Consider the following 13369-nt stretch of genomic DNA (forward strand, 5'->3'; position numbering starts at 1 on the left):
TAATATAACCAGAAAGGCTCTATTGGAAAAAACTAATTTAAGTATGTTTTAATTGAAATACAAGTAAACCACTTCCTCACTCCTTTTCTTCTCTCCACCTCCTCATAGCTATTCTCCCATGTCACCCTCTCTCAAGCTGATAATTTCTTTACTGTTATTAATGTTACATATATATATATATACATATTCATACGTGTGTGTATGTTATACACATTCATGTGTATGTATAACACCTTTGTAAGTAAAATTAAATATGGAAACCACCCAACCCCATGATTTCTGAAACACTCCCATTTGATATCTGCTTGTATTGCTCTGTATTGAAATGCTAACCTTGTATCTGAGAATAACAGTTAAAAACTATCTGAGTAACATAATGACATCTGACCTGTGACCACCACCATCATTGGTCCAGTTCCTGGACCCATAGCCAGGTGTGACAGTAATAATTCATTTTGTTCAATCCCTTAGTGTCTGGAAGAAAGCCTTCTTTCCAATTGCCTGAAATTTTCCATTAATCTTTTCTAGAAAGCTCAGAAGAGATTTTATCTGGGCTCCCAGAACAACAGTATGTACATATCTTCGATTTTAACAACTTTTATTATGCTATTTTAACTTTTATTCTGGCCAAAACATAAAAGAGACGCAGCCCCTTCGGGCAATAGAGCATGTCCTATACCTAGCTAGAGCTCAGCACAATTTCTCCGACACAGGGATGCTCAGGGCTCTCACTTTGTGAAAGGATAGATGACTTAATGGGTTTTTTTTTTTATATCAGCAAGTGAATTTGAGAGAGAAAATTTCAAATACTTACAGACTTGTTCATTCACTTTGTCTTCCCTGACTATGATTAATATTTTGGAATTTTTAATTTAAAATATCTAAATGTTTTCCTATTAACACTCAAAGTTATTAGTGCTGACCCTAATTCATTCAAGCACGTCATCACAGATACCACCTCACCCAATTCTTTGCCTTAGATACTTTCTTTAGGTTTTCTGTTTTATAATACTGTTCTCACAGAATTTTAAAAGTTACTTATATCAATATATTCATGCCGTCTAAGAATTCAAATGATTTTTATAAATATTTTAACAGTATTTTTCACCTACCAACTACTTTGTCAGCCTGGGTTGTTTTAGAACCGATAAGGAAGAGATAGGAGAAGTCTCTCCTCCGTCCCATAAAGAAGACTGCATTGTCTATATTTTAGTATTTATTAGGTCTTGCCTTGATGTAACTACATGCTAACAAACACCATGGGGTGTAACTCTAAAAATCAATTCTCTGGAGCCTAGAAATATCCAAGGAGGAAGAAAACACCAAGGGGATAATTTAAAGTTGGTGTATGGTTCATTGTTGAGAACAGAAATACATATTTCCCCACAGAAAATGGCTAGTTTCCCAGATTTTGGATGGAAATGTTACAATACATGTGATAATCTTTCTTATATTTTTGGTTGTGAGCCTAGTCTTTTACAGGCGAGCCATCCCTCCAGCCCTATGACAATCTTTCTAATACCTCAATGTAAAAAGATTTTATCACCTAAATGTGCTGAATACTTGGGAAAATGGAAATATGTTCAAATGTAATCTTAACACTGCATAAACCCTTTGAAAAGATGCCTTTAAAAAACATATTATCTATTTATGTGTGGGGACACATGCATGCACAGCAAACAGAAGTCTGAGAACAATTTGCAGGAGTTTTTTTTTCCTTCCATCATGTGGGTCCTAGAGTTTTCAGCAAATGTCTTTATTCACTGAGTCATCTTGCTGGCTTTTACCCAGGGTTTTGATTAAATCATATGTATTAAGTCCTCAATTTAAACTGTATTTCTAACTTTATTCAATGTTTCTATATATTGAATATATATAATATATATATGTATAATAATTATCTCCATCTCAGATATCACTATATGTACTAGGAATACAATGACTAACAAAACAAGAATACTCCATAAATCAAACATTTTTCAACTATCTATGAAAGTACAAATAGGTGTATGCATCAGTTGTGTATAAATAATAGGCAGGTACAGAACAGCAGAAGTTGTTGGGTTAATCCACCCCCCAAGTTGATGATGAAGAGAAATGCACTATGTATATTTCTTACATATATACACACATAGCAATTACTGCATGAATAACTAAATTGTATATTACTATGTGATTCTAAGTGAATTACTAATCGTAATTCCCATAGCTTCACACTAATTCAATGACTCTCTCGCATAGTTAAATACACCAAATCACATGTTCTCTGATAGAAACACTGGGTTCTAACTCAATTTTATTCTGTCAAACTAACTGATCTCAGCCTGATTCATCTATAAATTATTCTTAAAATATTACCTTTTGAAGTTAAATTAGGATAAAGTAATAAACATAAGTTTGATAAAATAAAATGAAGAACAAGCAAGAAAAGAAATGTGACCAGCACCATAGGTCACTCCATGTGTATTCTTTGGCCCAGTCCGCCGGAGCTGTGGGGGTTGTGGCTTGTTAACACTGTTTCTAGCAACTCTTGGCATCTGCAATAATGTTTGGGTCTAGGGTCTATATATGGGATGGATCCCCAGGTGAGGCAGTTTCTGGATGGCCTTTCCTTCAGTCTCTGATCCAAACTTTGTCTCCAAATTTCTTCCTGTGAGTATTTTGTTTACCCTTCTAAAAAGCACTGAAGCAGCCACATTTTGGACTTCCTTTTTTTAGGCTTCATATGGTCTGTGAATTGAATCTTGGATATTCCGAACTTTTGGGCTAATATCCACATATCTGACTAAGATGACGAAGTGAAGTGCAATTTAATGGTTATTTTGATTTGTATTTCCCTGAATAACAAAAAAACCTAGGATAACAAAAACTATTCTCTCTCTCTCTCTCTCTCTCTCTCTCTCTCTCTCTCTCTCTCTCTCTCTCTCTCTCTCTGTGTGTGTGTGTGTGTGTGTATGTGAGTGTTATTTTTTTTGAGACAGGATTTCTCTGTATAGACCTGGCTATCCTGGAACTCACTCTGTAGACCAGGCTGGCCTTGAGCTCAGAAGCCTCTGCCTCCCAAGTGCTGGGATTGAAGGCGTGCGCCACCACTGCCTGGTGCAAAAACTATTCTCAACACTAAAAGAACTTCTGAGTTATTCACTACCCCTAACCTTAAGCTGTATTACAAAGCAATAATGACAGAAACTGCATTTTATCGGTACACTGACAGGCAGGTACATTTTATCGGTACAATGACAGGCAGGTAGATCAATGGAATAGAATTAAAGACCCAGAAATGAACCTACACACCTATGGCCACTTGATCTTTGACAAAGGAGCTAAAACCATCCTGTGGGAAAAAGCATTTCAACAAGTGTTGCTGGCTCAACTGGCTATTAACATGAAGAAGAATGCAAATTGATTCATTCTTATGTCTCTGTACAAAGCTCAAGTCTGAGTGGATCAAGGACCTCCACATAAAACCAAACACACTGAAACTAATAGAAGAGAAAGTGGGTAAAAGCTTCGAATGAGCACAGGAGAAAATTTCATGATCAGAACACATATGGTTTATGTTCTAAGGTCACGAATTGATAAATGGCATCTTATATAATTGCAAAGCTTTTGTAAGGCAAAAGACACTGTCAATAGGACAAAACCACAACCAACAGATTGGGAAAAGATGTATCGGTCTTACATCTGATAGAGGGCTAATATCCAATATATACAAAGAACTCAAGAAGTTAGACTTCAGAGAACCAAATAACCCTATTAAAAAATGGTGAACAGAAATAAACAGAGAATTCTCAACTGAGGAAACTCAAAGGGGTGAGAAACACCTAAAGATATGTTCAACATCCTTAGTCATCATGGAAATGCAAATCAAAACAACCCTGAGATTCCCCCTCATACCAGTCTGAGTGGCTAAGATGAAAAACTCAGGTGCCAGCAGATTCTGGCAAGAATGTGGAGAAAGAGGAACACTCCTCCATTGTTGATGGGATTGTAAGCTGGCACAACCACTCTGGAAATCAGTCTGGTGACTCCTCAGAAAATTGGACATAGCTGAAGACCCAGCCATACCACTCCTGGGTATATATCCAAAAGATGCTCCAACATATAACAAGGACACATGCTCCACTATGTTCATAGCAGCCTTATTTATAATATCCACAAGCTGGAAACAACTCAGATGTCCTTCAACAGAAGAACGGATTCAAAAAATGTGGTACATTTACAATGGAATAATACTCAACTATTAAAAACAGTGACTTCATGAAATTTTTAGGCAAATGGATGGAATTAGAAAAAATCATCCTAAGTGAGGTAACCCTGTCACAAAAGAACACACATGGTATGCACTTACTGATAAGTGGATATTAGGCCAAAAGCTAGGAATACCCAAGATACAATTCACAGAACATATGAAGCTCAAGAAGAATGAAGGCCAAAGTGTGGATGCTTCATTCCTTCTTATTATGGGAAATAAAATAATCAGGGGAGGTAGAGGGTAGAAAGGATTTTGGAGGAAGAAAGGAGAAGTAGGGGGAACAAGGGGACATGATCAGGTATAGGAGGAAAGGGGGATGATATACAGATTGTCAGGAATTTGAAGAGAGTTGCATAGCAATGGGGGATGGGGAACTAGGGGTAGCCACCAGCAAGTCCCAGATGCTAGAAAAGCAAGAGGCTCCTAGGACCTAACCCAAGGAGAATAAAATTGACTGAAATGCCCTACAAAGGGGAGGGAGAACCTGTAGAGACCATATCAGAGGTTAGGCAAGGCCCCCAGTTCAGTGATGTGACCACCCACTCATCTCAAAATTTTTAACCCAGAATTGCTCCTGTCTAAAGGAAATATGACAACAAAGTGTTGAGACAGAAAGAAGACACAAGAGAAAAAAAAAAGAAAAGATGAGTGGATAAAAGGGTGAGTGGATTTGAAAGGAATTAGGAAAGGGGAAAGAATATGATCAAAATACATTGTATAAAAAAATTCAATAAAATAGTAGAATTTTGAAAATAAGAAAAATACAAAGATTGAAAATAATCAAAGTGAAAGGGATTAGTTTAAAAGTTACAGAGAAATTGAAAGTAAATGTATAATGAAAGAGAACTGTCCTATCAGGAAGCAATAGTTTTCCTTAACTGAGCTCAAGCAAACTCTTCTATCAACTCATGTATAACACTATTCACTTGCAAAACTACTTTTTCTTGGTCCTCTAAATTCCATGGGACATCTCTTCTTTATGTTAGCAAGACTGTAGCACGTCAATGGGCCAAGATAATTCCAGAAAAAAAAAAAACAAACATTTTTCTACCCTTCAATGAAATTTCATGAGAGAACAAAGAATATCTCAAAAAATATGAATTTTCTTCCTATTTGCTCCCCCCAAAACCTATCCTCTATCAAATTCTGTCTCCTCATTTGTTTTGTTGCAGTTGGCAAATAGGAGGCTCTACATGTATCAGTAGAAATATTGCATATTTCTGTGAAATCCTCAAAGAATAAAATGAAAATATTATAGGTAAAGAAGAATAAAGCTGTTCCCAGCCTCTAAATTATATTAAAACTATCAAGATAATTAATCATTATTTTTAGTGTCTATAGCAAATATAGTGGCTTCCTGCTTAGATACAATTTCTAACTATAAAAGATATTGATGTATTTTGAGTCCTAAAAGTGACCTTAATGTAAAAAAAAAAAAAAAAAAAAAAAAAAAAAAGCCTTCATTTGCCGTTAAGCACATGTAAATAGTATATAGAAATTATTTCAATTAAGAAGCAGAAATATTTGAAAATTATTGTATTTATTACAATTCTTAATTCCTTTGCCTCAAAAAATAACCCAGTTATTTCTATCCTTCTTGTAATAGATTAAAATTAGACATATTTTCTGTATCAGGTGTGTTCAACCTGTGGCTTACGGGATAACTATGTAGATGGTGCACCACAAAATTGCTAATTTACTTAAAACATTATTTTTTTATTTTTATAACTGGATTTTAGACCAAAAGGTGGACATTTCATTCCTTCTTAAAAGGGGGAACCAAATACCCACAGAAGGAGTTGCAGAGATTAACTATGGAGCAGAGACTGAAGGAAGGGCAAGCCAGCCTAAATATAGCTATCTCCTGAGAGGCTCTGACGGTACCTGACTAATACAGATGTAGAGAGGCTCACAGCCATCCATTGAACTGAGTACAGGGTCCTCAATGAAGGAATTAGAGAAAGGACCAATGGAGCTGAGGGGTTTGCAGCCTCTTAGGATGAACAACAATATGAACTAACTAGCACCCTCAGAGCTCCCAGGGTCTCAACCACCAACCAAGGACTGCACATGGATGGGTCTGATTGTTCAACCAGCATGTGTATGGTAGAGGATTGCAAATTCGATCATCAATAGGAGGAGAGGAGCTCGGCCCTGTGAAGATTCTGTGCCCCAGTGTTGGGGAATGCCAGGGCCAATAAGTGGCAGAGGGTGGGGTGGCAGGCATGGGGAGGAGGGAGGCAACGGGGTTTGTCTTTGTTGTTTTTGTTTGTTTCTTTGGTTTTTGGAGGGGAAACTGGGAAAGGAGAAATTTACATGTAAATAAAGAAAATATCTAATAAAAAAGAACTTTATACATACTAATATCATGTTTCAATGTCAAAAGATTAGGTCTAATAAACACATATATATCATTTCATTCAATATTAGCACAAGTAACATAAAACATTCTCAACTATAGATCATAAATTAGAACATGAAATATGTCTAATTTAAAAGTTAAGGCTGTATATTTTATTATTATATTCACATGGATTATATAAAATGGGCAAAATATAGAGACAGAAAGATTAGTGAGCTGTCTTCTCTTTCACAGTAAAGAAATATTCTAGAATTAGACGATAATAATGGTTATAAAACTTTACAAATATGGGCTGGAGATATAGACCAGTTGACACAGTACTTCCTCAGCATACAAAACATCTGAGTTTTCTCTGAGCACCGTATAAAACCAAGTGTAGAAGTACATGTTTATAATACCACAGCTCATTAGTTGAAAATAGGAGGATCAGGTATTCAAAATTATTCTTAGCTACATAGTGAGTTTGAGCCTAAAATACATAAGATCATCTCTTTTTTTAAAATGCCTGATGCCATTTTATACGTTTTGTCATAGGAATGCCTAAGGTATGCACAGGAGGGTATTGAATGAGCAGCCAAAGAAGCATTATTGAAAGAGTTGAAATATGGGACAAGATCTTAACAAGTTCCTCAAAGTGAAAAATTATTTTTCGGAAACCTCTCAGATCATCAGCTGTTCTCCAGCCTCACTGGCAACATTAAGAATGGAGTGGTGTAAGCCAGAGCTTTCATTAACTGTGCAGCTCAGAGTAGAGCTATCGGTCTGCTCTGCATCTACTTTCTGTGTTTTCCTTTATAAAAGATACATGATGGAATTACTGTTTCAGAATAAAACATTGTAACTTTTTTGTATTTACAAACTCTTCATGTTCATAATCCTTATTTGTACACTGGGATCTTTCTATATTGAATTTATGATTTGATCTATTCAGTTACTATTCAAAGATTAAAAGATATAATTAGTAGAAAATATTGAAATTGTCATATAATGTATGCCTCTGATAATATGCTAGCTTATCTTCCACAATCAAACAGATAAAGGAATTGAACAAATGACCCAAGACCTAAAAATGGAAGTAAAAACAATAAAGAAAATACAAGGTAACCCTGGAGATGGAAAACCTAGGAAAGAGGCCAGGAGCTACAAATGTAAGCATCAAAACATAATACAATTGTTAGAAGAGAGAATCTCAGGCATAGAAGATAACTTTAGAAGATATTGACACAATGGTCAAAGAAAATGCAAAACATAAAAAAAAAAATCCTAACTCAAAACATTCAGGAAATTCAGGACACAATAAAAAGACCAAACTTATGAAAAATAAGAAAAGAAGAGAGTGAAGATTCCCAGCTCAAAGGACCAGAAAAGGTCTTTAACGAAATCATAGAAGAAAACTTCCCCAACCTAAAGAAAGAGATGGCCATAAATGTACAAGAAGCCTACAATCACAAAATAGATTGGACCAGAAAAAAAAATCCTCTAGTCACATAATAATCAAAACACTAAATGGACAGAACACCAAGCAGGCAGCATACACAAGCTGGACCAAGGCCCCCAACACATATACAGCAGAGGACTGCCTGGTCTGGCCTCAGTAAGTGATGTACCTAACCCTCAAGAATCTTGAGGCCTCAGGGAATGGGGAGGCCTAGCTCCGTGAGAGGGGGTAGGGAGTTTTGGGGTAGGTGAGGACATCCTCTTGGAGAGAGGAGGGAGAAGGAATGGAATAAGGAACTACGGGGGGTGGACAGGGAGGGTGGTAACAACTGGACTGTAAACTAAATAAAAGTAATAAAAAATAGCTATAAAATAATGGCACAAATCACACACATAAAATATTATAAGAACTGAACACATCACAAATCACACACACACACACACACACCACTAATATATATCACATGTTTAATATATATCACAGCTATACTCAGCTGCTGAAAAACATGCTGACAAGCAGGAGAAAGAGGGGAATCTGAAGAGGAACCATCTTATAAAAATCTTAAAACATATGATCATTTCTGATACCCACCTGAAGTATATTCCTATAGATCCACAGGAGAGAGCAGTCCCTAGCCAGGCATAGCTTTCAGTAAGAGTTCAAAGAAATAGAAAAGTGACTAAACCATATTTCTGTTCTTCCTGAATGTTAACATCTCCTAATTATCTAGGCTTTTACTTGACCCAAGATCTTTCTCTTTCAATGGGAGTTAAAATATTGGTATTTAAAGATGGGACAGCTGAATGAGGATAGCACAAAATGAATATGTAGGTCAATGGAATAGAATAGAGGGTGCCAAAAATCAACTCAGATAACTACGTGTGCCTAACATTTGACAATTGTGTCAAAATATGTGATGCAAACATAGAAAAATAAAACTTTCCTAGGACAAGGCCAGTCACTTAAAATTCTATCTTTAAATTAATAAGTCTGCAGGCGGCCAGCTCCAGCATTCTTGTTCTCTCTTTAAGGTAGCCGAGGAGAAAGAGTGTGGGCAGGGGTAAGACTTGGTCTTGGGAAATATTACAGTTGCTTTTATTATAATAACAACTTTTAACTATCTTAAGTCTAACTTAGTTTGCAGTGGTAGCTGACCTGCCAATCTGAGTTCCTCTGAGGCCAGAAACTGCAGAGCCTCTGTCAATTTAGCACTTCATCATAAAATAGCAGAGAATTAAGAAAAGTAGCTTTGTTCCTATCCCTGCAGAAATTTCACAGCTCTGGACTCCCAGCCGGCTAGTGAAAGTCTCAGGAAGAAAACACTTTGAGTAGTGATTTTAATGTTTATTTCTAAGTTCTCCTCCAAAAAGTCTCTCCTGCAAAAATTCTAAAATTCTCTCTCCAAAAAGTTCTCCAAAAAGAATTCCCTCTGCTCTCTTTATCCTCAGCACTTATACATCTTTCAGAATACATGATCACATGGTAAAAAGTTTGCCAACAGTTTACACATAAATTCAAATCATAAATTAAGTAAGAAGTTTACAACAGAGATGTTTACATATGTATCCATTAAGACTAGACATTCATTATCTGTTACTAGCTCTACAGGTTAATAAAGAGTTCAAGGCCATAAAAAAGTTAACATTGAAATTTTGTATAGATAAACCCAGTCGATATTTTATTTTCTGTCCTTTCACCTATAATAAATTGATGTTTTTCTTTTATGACCTTTAGCTAGTTGTTTTACCAATCAATAGATACGTATTCTAAGTTGTAAATGCCTGCTTTCTATCTCAGAAGCATTTAACCCGGGACACTTGATGACTGGCAGAGTTCTCATTGCAGTTTTGACATCAGAAACGATTTAATAGCAGTCCTCTTATAAAAGATATTAATAATTACTAATATAATTTTAGGAATTCTTAAGGATTATCACTAATAATTAAGAAATCATCTACTTGTCTATACAGCATCACTACAAGATCTTCGTTGACCTGCAGAAATCTGGCCAGTAGGGTGGGCTAATACCTAGTGATTGTTACATATATTTAATAATGACAGGAAAAGCATATCAGCTGCAAGAAGCAATCCTGGGATGAAGTCTCTATGGAACCTTGCATCACAGAGCTCACCCATCATGTATCATGCAAAAAGCAGTGGGCCACCTCTAGGAATGCTACCTGCTAGTCTTAGCCTGTCCTAGACGGCTCCGGATATAATGCTACTTAAACTAGACTGTAGCTTATGCAACTCCCATACCTATATAGTCATAAAAGGTCTTTGAAATCACTCAATTTATTTAATGGCTGCTAAAACAAATGAAGCACAGATAGGAAGTTGGCTTGCCAGGATTTCATTTTGCTTGTAAAACTAGTACAAAATTTCAAATAAAATAGTATTGCCACGTACTTTAAACTATTTTAAAAACTTGAAATGTATGAAAAGAGGCATTGACAAGTCAATGAATAATTTTAGAATTCTTTATTCTTGATTGTAATTTGAACTGTTGAAAATTGCCTTTTCTTATTTTACCCACAGTGAAACTGTCATAATCACAGAAGAGTTACTCTAGCCATCCTCTTCAGGGAGGCCCCCTCATAACAGATTTGACTACCCTAAGAACTTGAAATCAAAAATCTTTAAAGATTAAAAATGTAGTCTGGAGCATACCCCTGAAGTTCCAGGCAAGGGCAGGAAGGAGGAGGGTCCCCATGGCTGCCACAGTGTCGACAGCATCCAGGCAAGCTCAGGAGCCTTATGTCATGGATGCCCCAACCAGAGACTGTGCGCATCTGGAGCTGGGGCCACACTGGACCAGCCATGGAGGAAATCAGAGATGAAGATGATGAGACACAGGATCTTGGTGCTTGCCGTTTGGAAAAAGCACATTCAGTGCCCACCTCACCCATGGCCTGGCCGAGGATGGAGACACACAGGTCGCTCTTATGGACATCGATTTCTGTGGACCATTGATTCCCAAGATTATGGGCTTAGATGGAGAGCAGGTTCACCAGAGTGTCTCCAGCTGGTCTCCATTGTACGTGGAGGACAACCTGGGGGATGATGTCTATGAGCTTCCTGCTTAGTAGCCCTGATAGTGCTGTCATCTGGATGGGACCAAAGAAAAACGGTATGATCAAGCCATTCCTCCGTGATGTAGACTGGGGAGATGTCAACTACCTCATCATAGACACTCCACCTGGAATGTGCAATGAACACCTCTCTGTGGTCCAGTATCTGCCCATGGCACACAATGGTGAGGCGGTGATCCTCATCATCGTTCAGGAGGTGGCCTTCCAGGATGTCCGGAAAGAGATCAGTTTCTGCCACAGGATGAAGCTGCCCATCATCGGTGTGGTTGAGAACATGAGCAGTTTCATCTGCCCCAAGTGCAAGAAAGAGGCTCAGATCTTCTCTCCCACGACTGGGGGTACAGAGGTCATGTGCCAGGACCTGAAGATCCCTCATCTGGAGTCACATGATGAGAACCTCATCTGTCTGACGTGGGACAGAATCAATTGCCACCTGTTAACCACAGAGCTGGTAGGCCATGTGTCCAGCCATACCTGGTTAGTGGGGGACAGGTGGTGTCACAGCCACCAGATGCTCACAAGATTTGAACTCACTTATTAAGACACTGTAATCAATATCTGCATATTTTCTCAAGATCCTTTGATCTTGAGGCATTCTGCATTCAGTTGCCATTTATCAGAAAATAAAAATATCTCCATAAACCTGTTCCTCAGGGCCTGCTCTCTGGAATCCAATGGACTAGGAACCCTCTCAGTCACAGGACTCTCAGGAGCTGTTTCTGCCTCAGGGGAGACAGAGGGAGAATTGTGGCCTCCTCAGGAGGAAGAATGACACCAGTCTCTGCCCACACTGGGGTCTCCAGCTCTGGGAGGTCTCCAGTCACATTGGGATCAGTATGAGTGCTTCATCTTGGAGCCATCAGAACCTCTGGAAAAGCTTGTAAGTCACCCATGAGGTGATGGGTACCTTCAAGACATTCATTAATTCCCAGGGTCCCAGACAAACCATTACCTGACACTTCTGAGAGACAGATATAATTGTCCATATTGTCTGGGACTAAGACATAGAACTGAGACCTGCTGAGGGAAGTCATTCCAGATTTCCACCGCACTGTGGCAAGACAATGAAAGGTAGGTAGCCCCATCCTTTGTCCTGCCTTTCTCCTTTACACATGAACACTTGGAGTATGCTGGGGTCCAGACTCTAAACATCAGGATTCTAGCTTAGACTTTGCTCCAGGTCAACTTGGAAGACTGGGAAGAGCCCATATAGGCCTGTGGCACAGGTCAGGAACTGCTCTCTCACAAGTGCTCAGACCTCTGGCCTGCACCCACCACACATGTAGTGCTGGTAGATGTCCAGCCCTTCCAGCATGGTCCTCTTAGTTATGTTATATGATGATATTAACCAGATCTTCAGGGCAAATGAACTTGACAAATATAGGGTATTATATCTTTGATTCTTTGGGTTTTTTTATTCAGTTTTGTTTTTGTTTGTGAAAGGGTAATGGTTTTTTTCTTTCTTTTTTTATTAGATAATTTCTTTATTTACATTTCAATTTTTATGCCCTTTCCTCATTTCCCCTCTGAACTGCCCCACCCCCATCATTCCCTCTCCATCTGCTCACTAACCCACCCACTCCCACTTCTCTGTCCTGGCATTCCACTATACTGGGGCATGGAGCCTTCACAAGGCCAAGGGCCTCTCTCCTGATGTCCCACAAGGCCATCCTCTGCTACATATTCATCTAAAGCCTTGAGTCCCTCCTGTGTACTCTTCGGTTGGTGGTTTAGTCTCTGGGAGCTCTAGAGGTACTGGTTGGTTCATATTGTGGTTCCTCATATGGGCTGCAAACCCCTTCAGCTCCTTCAGTCCTTTCTCTAACTCCTCCATTGGGGACCCTGTGCTCAGTCCAATGGATGGCTGTGAGCATCCACTTCTGTATTTGTCAGGCACTGGCAGAGCCTCTCAGGAGACAGCTATATCAAGCTCCTATCAGCAAGCACTTTTTGGCATCCACAATAGTGTCTGAGTTTGGTAACTGTATATAGGATGGATCCCCAGGTGGGACAGTCACTGGATGGCCTTTCCTTTAGTTTCTGGTCCAAGCTTTGTTTCTGCATCTCCTTCCATGGATAGTTTGATCCCCTTCTAAGAAGGACCAAAGTATCCACAATATGTTCTTCCTTCTTCTTGAGCTTTATGTCGTCTGTGAATTGTATCTCGGGTATTTCAAATTCTAAATCATCGGCCTTGCAGTGGTGGCACATGCCTTTAATCC

General features: G+C 38.4%; 1 pseudogene across 1 annotated transcript; it reads left to right on the plus strand.

Moving 5' to 3' along the window:
- The first annotated feature begins 10759 nt into the window (after positions 1-10759).
- LOC116085211 lies at positions 10760-11688 on the plus strand (annotated as a pseudogene). The gene has a single exon (XR_004116449.1). The product of XR_004116449.1 is annotated as a cytosolic Fe-S cluster assembly factor NUBP1 pseudogene (transcript).
- Positions 11689-13369: the final 1681 nt, after the last annotated feature.

This window comes from Mastomys coucha, unplaced genomic scaffold (genome assembly GCF_008632895.1).
Source record: "Mastomys coucha isolate ucsf_1 unplaced genomic scaffold, UCSF_Mcou_1 pScaffold9, whole genome shotgun sequence".
Lineage (NCBI taxonomy): Eukaryota > Metazoa > Chordata > Mammalia > Rodentia > Muridae > Mastomys > Mastomys coucha.